The 14,698-nt window shown below is 36.6% G+C and overlaps 1 protein-coding gene across 1 annotated transcript in view; it reads right to left on the bottom strand.

Moving 5' to 3' along the window:
* Positions 1-14,698, bottom strand: part of LOC122797739 (solute carrier organic anion transporter family member 5A1-like) — a 253,300-nt gene that overhangs the window by 227,999 nt on the left and 10,603 nt on the right. The gene's annotated exons all lie outside the window — the stretch shown is intronic.

Raw genomic sequence — 14,698 nt, 5'->3', positions numbered from 1 at the left:
CCACGCCTGGGTGTGGGTAATGCTAAATTTACCCACGGTTGGCGTGGTTTGGTCCCGAGGGCGAAGCCCGAGGGACCAAACAAAGCCAACCGTGGGTAAATTTAGCATTACCCACACCCAGAAGTGGGTTATTGCTATTATACCATGACATTATTTAAGAAAAGAAACTATTACTTTTCTTAAATAATGGCATAGTATAATGCCTGTTTACTGCCCTTCCGCAGATGTCTTGGCATCCGCAGTTCTGATGTACTGCGCGCCTGCGCAGTACATCAGAGTTGTGCAAAAGCAACGGAGAAAGCAAGATCTCCGTTGTTTTTATGTCTCGCTATGTTAAATGAGTTTAACATAGCGAGACAGTTTTAAAATAAGCAACGGACATCTCCGTTGCTTATTTTAACTGTCTCGCTATGTTAAACTCATTTAACATAGCGAGACATCAAAAAGCAACGGAGATCTTGCTTTCTCGTTGCTTTTAACATTGCTATGTTAAATGGGTTTAACATAGCGAGACAGCTTTAAAATAAGCAACGGAGATCTCCGTTGCTTATTTTAAAGCTGTCTCGCTATGTTAAACCCATTTAACATAGCGAGACAGTGTTTAAAGAGTTATACTAATGGAAAAAAGTCCGGGCGACCGGACCTTTTTCCATTAGTATAACTCGATTTACAACGGGCACGCTGGCCAATCAGCGTGCACGTTTTGGGGGGATCATGGTATAATAGTTACTAAGACGTCAAGTACTGAATGTTTACTGGTGCTAAGGTTTGGCCTAGCTGGGGTTGTAATTGGTTGTCACCCAGCTATTAGTAAACAACATGATACTTGGATCTTTTTTGCTCCTTAAAAGGTCAATGTTGAAGTTTCCATTATTACGAGATCACCTTTGGGAGTGTTTCATAAATGGTACTTGCTATTTCACATTTCAGAGTAGTTTGTTTAAATACTGAATCCTTCTGTGCTTTAGAGTCCTCAGAATACCTCTGCATCAAATATAAACTTCAAGCTTCTGAAAATGTCAATCTACCTAGGACTTCAAATCAAATCAGCAATACGTACTTCAGACCATCTTAAGGAAACTGTTAACACAGACATAGTAAGTAGCTAGTATATGTTTTATAATAAACTTTCCTACTTTACAGTTTAATATGCCGCAATAGAAATTATTAGAACTTCTAGTCTTGCTAAACCTTCTGGTGGGAAAGAAGCCTGAGGAAACCATACAAAAAAAATAAAAAAACATAACTGGATAGCATATGGTCAGTTGTAACAGATTTGTGTTAGGCTCTAAACTAAGTGAATATATAAAGCATCAAAGAATGATCTGTGAGGGTTCTCTAACAAAAAATGCCTAATAACCCCAAAGCATTGACTTTGACTTTTCTAGACTTGGAAAGCACTCCAGCAGTAACATTACCTTTAAGGTAAATAACCAAACATTCGCTCATTTATTTAGTGAGCACTTTTCATTCTTCCCACCTCTCCCAAATTGTGTCTGTTATTTATTTTTAGAATCTGTTTAATTTTGTCTTCCGTGATTAAGTCCTGGATTATTCCTTAAAATTACATCCTGTCAGCTAGCTCCTGTATTATTATACAGCTACTTATTACATTTTCCCATGCTGGAAATAGGCCATCATGGTACCAGTACATAAGAATAGAGGTAAAAAAAGAGTCCAGCTTATAGGCCTATCACCCTAATGTGCATCATAAAGAGATGCTTTAATGAGTTCACCTGACATGTATGATACTTCTTTTTTTTCTAGGTCTTCTACCCATTCTACCATAATTTTACTTAAAGCAAGTCTTGACAAATCAGTTTAATTGAATTATGTGTTAATGTTATTAGTAAATTACACTTGGGACTACTAGATGATGTGTTTTTTCTGGACTTATTAAAGACTTTGGACAGCAAGCCTATCTCCCTCTCTGAACTACGTTACTTTAAATGAGATTAATATTCCTCGAGAGACCAAAGCAGAATCATTATATGGAAGAGAGATACTCAGAACACTGAAAAAAAGAAGGTAGCAACTTTCCTAGGGTTAACATTTAATTAAATCAGGATCCTCGATAATGCACTGACTGCACTGTGAGTCCAAGAAGAGGGCAAAGCAGGACTCACATTCTGTATGTGTGCAGAGTTTGTGTGATCCCTGAATAAGTATATTAAGTGACTGAGAGTGTAGCAGCACACCTCCACACTGAAGAGTGCAACGGTCTTGCTGCAAATAAAGAATTGTTTTTTTTATGTGTTATGTGACCTTGGGAGTGTTGCTGTATTGAGACTGTGACCTCTGGGGATTTAGATGTTTTAGTTCAAATGAATCATATGCCAGCTAAATGACAGATAATTAACTACTGTGAATCCCAATTCCTCCATATTATCCACCTTGGATAAAAGACAAGCTGCAAAGCAAACCCAGTCAATATGCAATAAGAAACAGGGCTCATTGTATGTACTTATCTCGTATGGCATTTTCCAGGTATCTGTTTCTGGGTTCTTTGCTATTCAGCATGTTTATGGTATTGATTACTGGAACTTTTAAAATCTGGTGCTCTAGATTTCAGATGACTACAAAAATGGATTAGAAGTTACAAGGCTGAATAAGATTATCGATTTTCTAAATTATGAAGACCGGCTTTGATCACAGAGATGCAGTTTGGGAAAGATTCAGTTCTTGGCATCACAGAGGAGTACAACTTTGTTTTCTTAATAAAATGAAAACTTAGGATTTGCTGTAGATCACAAGATTTCTTCAAGCATATGCATATTATCCAGCATGATTCAAAAAAGGTGCTACAATGTGCCATACAGAGATCTGGAGGTTTGATTACCATTGTCTGCAATACTTTGATATACAGCAATAATACAATTTTTTAGACATAGTATTTCTCACTATTTGTCCTCACACTGCTCTACTGGCCAATTTGTTGCTCACTAAGCAAGAACAGATTATGGACAGGTGATAGCCTACCTCAGAGGCTGTCATTCAGGCTTTGTTTTGTGGTATGTGGTCTTAATCTCTCTCACAGTGTCTGACGTGAGCATCTGTATCATTCCTGGGACCTACCATGCTATTCCCTTATGTAAGTGTATACACCTCCATGCATACCCCTTGAAGGCTACCATCACCAGCTAGTAGGAGCATGTCTAAGTCCCTGATCCATCCTTACTGGGATCAGGGAAGTCTCTGCTTCTTGGGTAGCTCCGGACAAACTGGAACTACCAATCCTGTCTCCTGGGGGGGGGGGGGTACAAGCCGGCTTCCACTTCTCACTCCCACCCATCCCTGCCAGCCTTTTCAGCAACTGAGGCTCTAAGTGAAATTGCAACATCTGGAGCACAGTGAGGGTCTTATCCCTCCATACCCATACCTGGCTGCAGCAACAATGTAAGTGACAGCAAATGTATTTGCATTTATACTACAAGAAACATCAATGAAGACTTTATTACTGGGTCTTCTGTCTAAGCGTTTACTCATGCCATTTTTTTTCTTATCAGAAATTACATCTAAATAAAACCATTCAGCTAGAGCTTTTAGGCTTATGGCTAAAGCACCCTGACAGCCTCTTTATATGAGGCTCATTACTTGTAATATTGGAACGGAGTAACATTGTAAGGTTCAGAGCTGTACCAGAAAAAGGAGAAAGAGTTACAAAAGGACAACAGAGCATGTCAACAATTTGTATCAGAGAAATCTAAATACAATGAGCATCTTCTTCATGTCAGCTGGATGTTTATGGTCATGTGTAAAAATTCATGTTTTGAGAACAGTGGTACAAAGTCTGTACATGTAGCACTATTAAAATATGATATATATGAAAGAATAAGGGAGATCAAGATATCAGCATTTATTTTGTGGTAATGTAACAGAAAAATAACAAAGAAAAAAGTCCTCAGATTACAAAGAATGAGCAATTTTTTACCTGCTTGATCCAATCTGAGTTGCTACAATAAAGTACATACAAACCCTGCATTTCATCATGTATGCTATGCATGTAGTTTATTTATTAAGATCACAGAATTTTCACCCTTTACAATGTATACAATACTTTAACATCTCAATACTCAAATCAAATAGTAATTTTTCCTAGATGACCTCTCCCAGTACCAAACTAATTTAGTCTGTAAAAATAAAGCTGCCTCTTTAATACTATAGTAAACACACATGAAAATTACTGGTAAATAACTTCTAATGCCAAGAGTATATGATATTTTTTTAGTAATGAACTACATATCACAAACCAATAATTAATCTAAACAGTAATATAGAATGGAGTTTGAATAAAAAATGTATGTGTATCTAAAGATGTGACTCCTTGTGGATTGCCATTCAAATATAAAACAATCAGCAAAGCATATTCAATATTTATTAAATCATCCTGCGTTAGCCTGACATAACCAAAGCAGCCTGAAAGGGAATATCCTGTATCAATCTACAAGAAAGTAATTCTTCAGTAATAGCAAATTAAAACAATGTTTTGCAAAAATACTGCTGAATGAAGACCATATATAAAGGGCCAGTGGGCTGATATACCTTCTTTTTCCAGAGCTCGTAACCAATAAAACATCTGGAAACAGCGCAGAAACACCACTGCATGCCTTTCACTTTTACTAACTTGCAGCTGCTAGGTTTGCCTATTAAGCTGATCACTAAATTCTCAGAGCATAAGTTCATAGGTTCATAGGTTCATACTAGGCTATCTGCCCAAGGGCATTTATAAGCCTAGCCCATAGTTATGTGGCTTTCGCCACCCCTTTAGTTTGAATAAAAACTATGCCTATCATTTTGCTGTGCCTCTGTCAAGCAGTGACACTGAAGTAATCCCTGGGGTATATCTGCAATCTCCCATCCATTGGTCAAGATTCCTCTTGAACAAGGCCAGAGAGGTGCTCTGCCTCACATGTACCGGGATTTTGTTCCACAGCATAGGGAGTCTCTGGGTGATGAATCTGTCCCTCCAGCACGTTCTATTTATAACCGTGTCAAGGTTTAAGTCTCCGCCTTGTGGTTCTGAGGGATCTAGATTTTTGAGGTGAAGCATATTCATCAAATCTGGGTTTGACATGGCCTTATATGTCAGGCACAGGTCACCTCTGAGCAAGCGGTATGAGACTGAATAGAGCTGGAGTTCTTTCAGTCGGGCAGCATAAGACATATTTTTGAGACCCTTTATCCTTTTGGTGAGGAACTTTTGGGGCCTTTCAAGCTGCAGCAGGTGTCTGGTCAGATACATTCCGAACGCGGCATTGTACTCAATCATAGGTCTAATGAGTGATGAGTACAGGGGACGATGACCTCCCTTGATCTAGATGTGAATCCCTTCATGATCAGGTGGGCGATATAGAAGGTTTTCCTAACTACTTTAGCAACATGAGTGTCAAACGAAAGGCTACTGTCAACCTGGGTCCCCAGATCCCTGATGACTTTTTCTGTGCTCAGTGGATTGCCACCTATATGGTAGCTAGGGGTAACCTTGTTTTTCCCGAAGGGTATGACTATGCATTTTTTGGCGTTTAACTTCAGGCCATGGCTCTGGCACCAGTTATCCATTTCTGTGAGGCCCTTCTGGAGGATATCTGTGTCAGATGGGTTTTCGACTATGGCGCCCAGTTTGCAGTCATCTGCAAACTTTGTCAGCCATAACCCACCTGTGTTTGCTTGTACTTCAGAAAAGTAGATGCCGAACAAGAGTGGACCCAGGACTGAGCCCTGTGGGACACCACTTGTGACAGGCTTTGAGTCTGACATGGCTCCAGCAACTCTGACCCAGTTGTCATCAGTGTTCACTGTGAATGTCTGACAAAAGATCTTTCAGGTTTTAAGCAACTGATCTTGCGTCTTTGCAAACTGAATGCCACAACAACTGCAGTGATTTCATGATCTTTGCTTCCTTTGCTTCATTTTAAGGCACATAAACTTACAGTACAGCCTATCTTTCGAGTGACCAGTGCACTCTCGTACCTGTGCCACTGAATAGACTTTCAGGCCTCAATACAAATATCGTTTACAAAGACCGGATATTCTTACTTATTGTTTAGAAAATCCATGCTGAAACAAAAACTATTGATTTATTAACTTTAAGTGAATTCGATTAATACATAAGATGTGTCCCTGATTTTGGCCTTTTGAACCCCATTATTTTTGGCTTTTTTCCAGAATTCTTGTGCAAAAAAAATGAGTGGTGACTGTGTGCCTGCATACACATCATCACAAACGTTATGGAAATGTGGATTTAGAGATGCTCAGTTTTTAACTCTGAATCACAAGTCCATTTTGTCTGCATAAATGTCCAGTCTTTGTAGGCAGAATATATGAAGGACAGCACTCAAATATGAGCTAAAATCAGGGCCATTCTGCAAAACTCTGGACAACTGACAGGTATGCAGGTGACAGTGGGCCAAAGCCACAACATTGCTAAATATACACACATACATATTTAGCATGAATCCCAGTGTGAGTGGGATTGTCTTTGGAGGTTTCAGCTTTAATAAATATGTATATATATATGTGCCTGGCCATGAACACCACAACTTTACTAAATGTATATATTGACATGTTGCAATGAAAAAATGCAGCTTTGTAAAATAAGCATTATTGTGTGCTTTCCATGGTATAGCACTGTACAGCTTTGCTAAATATGCATTCACATGCAGCTGTCCACAAATAGCATACACAGAAAATGTATTTGTATCCATCCATAAATACCACAGGTTTACTAATTGGAAATACATGGCTGTCCCAGATGTGCAGATGCCAAGAAGTAACACAAGTCTGCAACAATATGCTTATGCATGTCTGTGACTGATGCATCTTTATGCATGTATAGCACATGCATATTTATATGCATACAGGCTACGAGAGTAATGGAACTTACTTTTAAGAAATTCAAACTAGTGTGATATTACCTTTCACATAAAACTATTTGCAGCGTACATCAAACCAGTTATCAAGTATAACTAACTGTTCTGTATTAATAGCAATTATGACATGCTGACCTTGGGGAATATACAAAAAATATAATAAAATAATTCCTATTATTTGAAATCTCCCATATAAAGTCAGACTGTAGTAGTTTGAGTTATACTCAGTTTACCACATGCAGTTAAGAGTAATGGACTTCAAGGCATTACAGGATGACGAATTTCAGGTAGTAATGAATGTAAATTTTCTGCAACTGACTTGGTCATCTAAGGGTGGGAAGTATACATTTAGGTTCAAGTGCAGAACACACTAAGATTTAAATTCTCTTCTCACTTGCCTTACTATCTTATCTCATCTTTCTTTTCTCAGGTTGCTGTCTACTGTTCTTTTCTACTCCTTCCCTCACTGTAATATACCTTACCCACTCTAGTCTCTGGAACACTGTGTGCACATATATGTTTAATAGGTACCTTCTTTTTTTCTAGTCAAGCACTGCTGCTTTGACCTACAGTGTGGAACAATCCTTCTACCCAGCCAGACCAGAACTTCACCTCCTCTAACCAGCCCAATATTGCCTCCAGCATTTTTTTATCTCAAATTAATGTATTTTTTCACTGTTTTTTGGCTTTGTATCCCCGCATCTTTTTTGTAATTAAACTAAGTGTAAGCACATCACCAAACCAGAAACCCCTTAGCTTTTTCCTTACCCCGTTTTTTGTAACATATCTTCATTCTGCTCTCTGGTCTCCTCTTAGTTAGCATGCCATCCCTCCTTCTACTCTCATCTATTGCTCCCTTTCTGCCCCCCCCCCCTTAGTCCACTATTCTCGTCTCCTAAGTTTCTAACCATTGCTCACTCTCGTAATACTCAAAAACGACAAACTAATAATCCAAAGACCAGAAGCACAATGACAATTGCCGGACACCAATTCCAAGTTGAATTTATTAACGAAAAACAATATACTGGTGAGTGCTTTCGGCTATGCAGTGCAAGCCTTCATCAGACAACATTTAAAACATATACTGCAGTTAATATAGCTTGCAGCATGTAACCAATTAATTAATGAGCCAATAATATCTCATTAATTAGCATCAATTATAAAATAAAATTCATGAGTAATTCAACATTGTTATATATACTCTAAAACTCATCTATAAAATGTAAAATCTATATATATATAAAATTATTAAAATATTTTATAATTAAATGCATTCTCACAAAAAACTTATAAATTTAATCAAAAATACAATAATATTATAAATTATCTATTAAAAACTCTAAGCTTTAATATACTAGCAATGGATATGGAATCATTTAATCCTGGAAGATGTGTTGCATTCAAATAAACTTGCCACCAATATTCCTTGGATTCTAAAATTAATTTCCAAGGACCCTTTATTGGTGATGGTCGTACTTGTTCCAATATTATGAAGCCAAATCTATGTGTGTCATTATGTAAAATATGCCTGAAGAGAGCATTATTAGTTGATTTTCTTGCAATATCATAAATATGCTCATAAATACGCTGTTTTATTTTCCGCTCAGTCTTTCCTATATAGAAAGCTGAGCATTGTCTACATATTGCTGCATAAATTACTCCAGAAGTGTTACAATTAAATTTCCCTTTCATTTTTATATAAATACCATTAATATAAACATGATCAGCCTCAATAATATATGGACAGTAATTACACATATTACATTTTCTCATAACTCCATTGCTTAAATCAGATATAAATCCAGAATTGCACCAGTCCTTTAAATTTTTGCCCCTTTTATATATAATTAAGGGATATTTTCCTAAAATATTTTCCATTAATATGTCACTATTTAATAGGGTCCAATTTTTCATAATTAGCTCTTTTATATGGCCAGAATCTTGCGTACATGTAGTAATAAACGTCAAGTTACATTTTACTTTAGATCTATCTTTAGTGGTGATGTCAGAATTGACACCATTATTATTTTGTATATTCCTAGTATATTGATTATTAATTAATAAATCTTGTTGACTAACATTAAGAATTGATGTTTTTTCTAACAATGGTTTATAAAATCCATTACATCTTTTGTTAACAACTTCTTTTACTATTTCATCCACAAAATATTTAGGATAATCTCTATTTAAAAACATACTTGCTATAAAATGACATTCATTTTCAAATTCATCAAAATTAGAGACAATACGTGCAGCTCGAACCAATTGACCTTTTAAAACTGCTTTTTTTATATGTGGAGGATGATGGCTGTCATAGTGTAAAAATTTATTAGAATAAGTTTTTTTACGAAAATAATTAGCTTTTAAAGAATTTTTATATATATCTTTTTGTAAATAAATATCTAAATAAGCTATACTTTGATATCCTATTTCATGAGTGAAAACCAAAAATTCAGTAGTATTATTTATATATCGAATAAAAGTCTCAATTAAATTTATTGGTCCCTTCCAGATGAAAAACAAATCATCCAGAAACCGACTATACATTTCAATATACTGCATAAATTCTGATGGAAATAAATATCTGTTTTCCCAAACTGCCATGATGACATTTGCATATAGAGTGCCAACAGGCGAACCCATTGCCACTCCCTTTATTTGTTTAAAATATTGACCATCATGGAAAATGTAGTTGTTAGTTAATACCAATTCCAATAAATCTACCATGGTATTAAGCTGGTCTTGTGGTGTTGGTATTATTTCAAAAAAGAATTCAGAGAACCAAGTGATACCTAACTGATGAGGTATACAAGTAAAAAGATCTTTTACATCAACAGTAATAAAATTAATATTTTCCACATTAACAATGCTTAAATCATTTATTCTAGTAAGAAAATCCCAAGAATCTCTACAAATATATGCTAGACTTTTTATTTCCTCTTTTAATATTATATCAATATATTTTGCTATATGATAGGTTTTTGAGCCCCCTGCGTCCACTATGGGACGCATTGGTGGATTATCCAAATTTTTATGTATTTTTGGTGCCCCAAACATCATAGGAATTCTGGGATTGTCCACTTTCATATACATATATGCATCATTAGTTATCTGCCCCTGCCAAAGCATATCTTCCAGACTATAGTCAATTCTAGAATAAGAAATATTAATTTCATTTATTGAGACTTCTATATAAGCTTCATCAAATAATATATTTGTTAAATGTTGATTGTAGTCATGTAAATTCATTATGACAAGTCCACCACCTTTATCTGGCTGCATAATCCGAATGTTATGATTAATTTTCAAGTCATTTATCATGTCCCTTTGAACTTTTGTCAAATTTGTTGAGATCATGTGATTATTTTTACTTTGTCTTTTGCTATTGGAACAAATGTGGTGTCTGAAATCAAGTTCACATATGTCCTCAAATAACTTTATTTTAGGATGAAGAGGTGGATTCATAATACTTGGTATACGCAAAAAATGGTTTTCATTTTTCTCTGTTGATATAACTTGTTGATGTACAGCTAAGTTAATCTTTCTAGTAAATAATTTTAATTCTGTGAGCAAGTCAGTTATTCTTGCCCTATTCGTAGGAACAAACGTAAAACCTTTACTAAATATGTTTGCTTGTTCAGTTGTGATAAGAGCTTCACTATAATTAAAAATATGAAAGTCACCTTTTGTGTTTGAAATAAGCTGATATGAATTTTCTAAACTTCCATTACCGTGTAAACTGTTATATGACATATTATGCAAACTTACTGGGCTCAATTGCGATTGCTGCGTGAGCCAGTCCTCTGTTTGTTCCACCCTCGGGAGCTGTTGTTTTTCATATTGTAACTGCCCTTGTTCCAAAGGCATTCCGAACGCCGTAGAGTGCCATCCTCTAAAGGGTATTCATGATTATTGCCATTTTTTTGTTGTTGTACAAGCGGTGGAAATTCATCCATATTTTGCAAGTTGTTACGTATTACTTCCTTACGCCATTGCCCTCGCAATGGTTTTGGATAGGCCAATCCCTTGGAATAGTCCACTCGGTCTCTTTCCAATTTGTGTTTTTTCCTTTCCATCACGATAACGCTATATTTGTCAATCTTAGTAAACACTTCTGTATACTGATACTGACAAGCTTTAAATGCCGATTTTTGTTTTATTTTTGAATCCATACTTTGAATTTCTGTACTTAATTGCTCCATTTCAATATTATTGTGTTTTATAAGAATTTGTAAAAATTCACACCCCTGCCGATCAAATAACATTAATAGTTCCTTGTGAAGCACACTGTTTTCCTTTAAAGTTGTAGGGTACTTCCAATATCTTAAACCTTTTGGAACATGCTGCCTTTTAATACATTCTTTGAAATAATTATTTTCATGTACTAATTTTCGATAACGCCATACCAAGTCTCTCACTGCTCACTCTCTCTATTCACTCGATTCCCTCCCTGTTTAATCTTTGCTCTTAGACTACATTAAATATTACTTTCTGATTTCATCTATAGTTAACTGTTTGATATTCAGACACTTCCAATTGTCTATCACCTGCTTCCCCCCATCTTAATTCTAATGCTACTCTAATAAATTTTATCATCCACACCTCGGCTTTCCCATTCAACTATTGTTTTCTTTAGATTTTTGTCCTTGACACTCTAAAGTCTTTTCTTTTTCTGTTAAAATATTTAGAGTTTAATTTATTGTTTCTTCAGTTTCTAGTCACCTGAGACCTGGTCCAATGGACTCACTCTGCTCCCCTACCCTATCCCCATTCCCACCCACCCCCACATATACTAACTTTATATCTATCCCCATTGACCATACCCCCATTTCCCCACCCAACTTCCTCCTTAATCTTCCATTCCACAATCATTTCCTTCATACCTAAAACAACCTATCATTTTAAAAGATCTCTACATAGTTGTATTTTACCACCATGTCTTTCAATTAGTCATTCTACTACCTACCTAGTTCCCTTACCTGCCACACAATGTCCAGCCCAAAACTTAAATTTTATAACAGCTTCCTAGTTATTATTCTTACCACTTTCTTCCGCTATCTTACCTCCATTGCCAACTCTTATCAATGCACTCTGACATGCAAATACTCCCCACTTGCTATAACCTACACCCAAACCAATCACTCTGCCACCTGTTCTTTCCATACAGTCTCTACTCTTTTTCATCTTTCTGCCTACACCTTGCATAAAATAAAGATATTCCCATTATCCATACTCCCCCTTAAAATTAAAACAAAAAACTAGCTCCATTTTAACTACCACATTTCTCTCAGATTACACATTCTAAACTTACTACTGCCAGGTGACATTCATCCCAACCTTGGACCTGACTTCAACTGCACTCTCTCTACTTACTCCTCTCATCCCCCAATCTCCACCACAACTTTTCAGACTCTCACATCCACATCCATCAAAAATCTATCTATTCTAGCTGTGAACATTCAAAGTTTTAGGAACAAAATTTCTCCTTTTCATGCCCGGATCTCTCTACACACCCCAGACATTCTCACCCTCTCTGAAACCTGGCTTAAGACACATATTTCCAACTCTGAATTTCTTCCCCAATGCTATAACATCTTTCAGCAAGGCAAACTAGAGAAAAAAGGTGGAGGTGTTGCTATTCTTTACTCTGATCAGCACTCCTTCTACCCTCTATTATCTCTCCTCCAAATTTCCACACTGCTGAAGTATTCATTGTCAATTGTAAACTGAACAATCACAAGAAACTAGTTATTGTTTCTATTTATATCCCCTGGTAACAACATCCCTATTCTGGAGCTCCTTCTCTCCTGGATCTCTCAGATTATCTCTTATGAAACAGTAAACTTGGGTGATGTTAACATCGACTGAAGTACCCTTGACACCGATTCCCCTAACACCTCTATTAACCTCTATGGCTTCTCCCAGCTAATCACCATACTCTTACTCATCTAAATAAACACTGCAACTCTGGCTCCACTCCAGACTGGGACCTCACCTCCAATTCTAACCTCTATTACAACCCCTCCACCCTACCTGATGCTCTAACTGATCATTATTCCACTTTTATGCTTAGACACTCTCCCCAACTATACAAACTTCAGCAATACAAGGACTGCTGTAAACTGTCTAATTTTGACCCAGATACCTTCTAGCACTTGCTCTTCTCCACTACTTGGTCCTTCCTCTATAACCTCCCTCTGGAGGATGCAGTTGTGACATTTAACAATATCTTTCTAGACACACTAAACTCCCTGACCCCCATCAGGAAAATAAGAATCAAATGTCATTTCACTCCCTGGTTAACAAAAACTCTTGAACCCTTATGAAAAAGAGAGATTATGTGTGTAAAAATTGAAAAAATCAAAATCTTCCACTGATCTTCCAACTTATAGAGAGCTCTGTAATCTGACCAAAAAAGGTCACCCTTGACAAGCAAAATTGTTTACAAAAACCACTAAGCAATCCCCACTCCAACCCCTCCCCCCAAACTTCTGGCAATCTGTTAATATGCTACTACATCCTGGAAGCCTCTCATCACCCAATCCATGCCCTAAGAGCTCTTCCACTGACACTGCTGCCTTTCTAAATTCCTTTTTCATTGCTGTATCCATAATCTAACTAAAAATCACACTATTACCAACGTCAATTCCCCTCCATCTACTCAAACAATCTCTTTCTCTTTTAAACCCATCCTTATAACCTACTTCAAATCACTTCTTAGCAAACTTAAAACTTGTTCTCCATTAGTTGACAACACTATCTAAGTTGAACCTTACACAAAACTTTTAAGAGTTATTACTGATGACCAGCTAAAATCTGATCTCCATAGTCAGCATTGCATTAGAAAAACTCATCAAAAGTTAGGCCTGCTATACAGGCATAAAAAAATCCTTACAGATGCTTCTAGGCTTGTTCTAGGCTCTCCCTTGCACAAGTTTTCCTACTCCCCACCCTACTCTATGCAGCTCTTATTCTTACTCACCTCCAATCCAACCTTCTGTCTAAACTGGAAATCATCTATAATAAAATTGCAAGATTTTCCTCCAACCACTCCTACTGCTCTCACTACTGCCTAGCCTTAAAAAACCTGCAGTGTCTGGAATTTCATCATGAAATCCTACTACCCCAGCTTCTCATAACTCATTCTGCCTTACATGAACCATCCTCCTGCCCCTCTCTCTCTTCCCTCATCCATCCCTACACTTCCAACCATGCTCTCCGCAGGTCTCAACAGCATCTTCTGCAAAGTATATGAGCCCAACAAAAATATTGGCAAACTCCTCTACAGCTACTCAGTGGAAAATGTCTGGAATAAAGTACAAGTTAGTGTTACATAAATCCCAAACCCCAACTCTTTTAAAACAGCTCTAAAGGATATCCTTAGTAAATCATGGTCATGCTTATGCAATCACCCAATTTAACTATATATTCTTCTCCTCTTATACTCGCCTAATACTCTGCAGCAACCATCTCTGGTCTCTCTCTTACAAATCTACTAATAGTCTACTATTCTCACAGCATACTGCTTTATAGTCTTGGACAGTGATCTGTGCCTTGGGATTATCTCCTGCACATAGTGTGCATTTATTATTTATTTGTTCACTTTTTTTGCATGCATGTGATAATTATTTTAGAATTTTTTTTTCTTAGTACCATATGTTACTTCTGAACTTCAATATGATTTAAGTCACTGTACATGTTCTAGCATGTTATTTTCTCTGACTATTTTGTCATATTAGTTAACTCTAAATGTGTTTGTTTTACTCTGTCATTTGATCACTTTTGTTACATGTACTACTTGGAGCTTTTCTCCTCAGGACTCTGCTGAA

Source organism: Protopterus annectens, chromosome 3.part1 (genome assembly GCF_019279795.1).
Source record: "Protopterus annectens isolate FY-2018-M chromosome 3.part1, PAN1.0, whole genome shotgun sequence".
NCBI lineage: Eukaryota > Metazoa > Chordata > Ceratodontiformes > Protopteridae > Protopterus > Protopterus annectens.
This window is presented reverse-complemented; position numbering and strand designations above follow the sequence as displayed.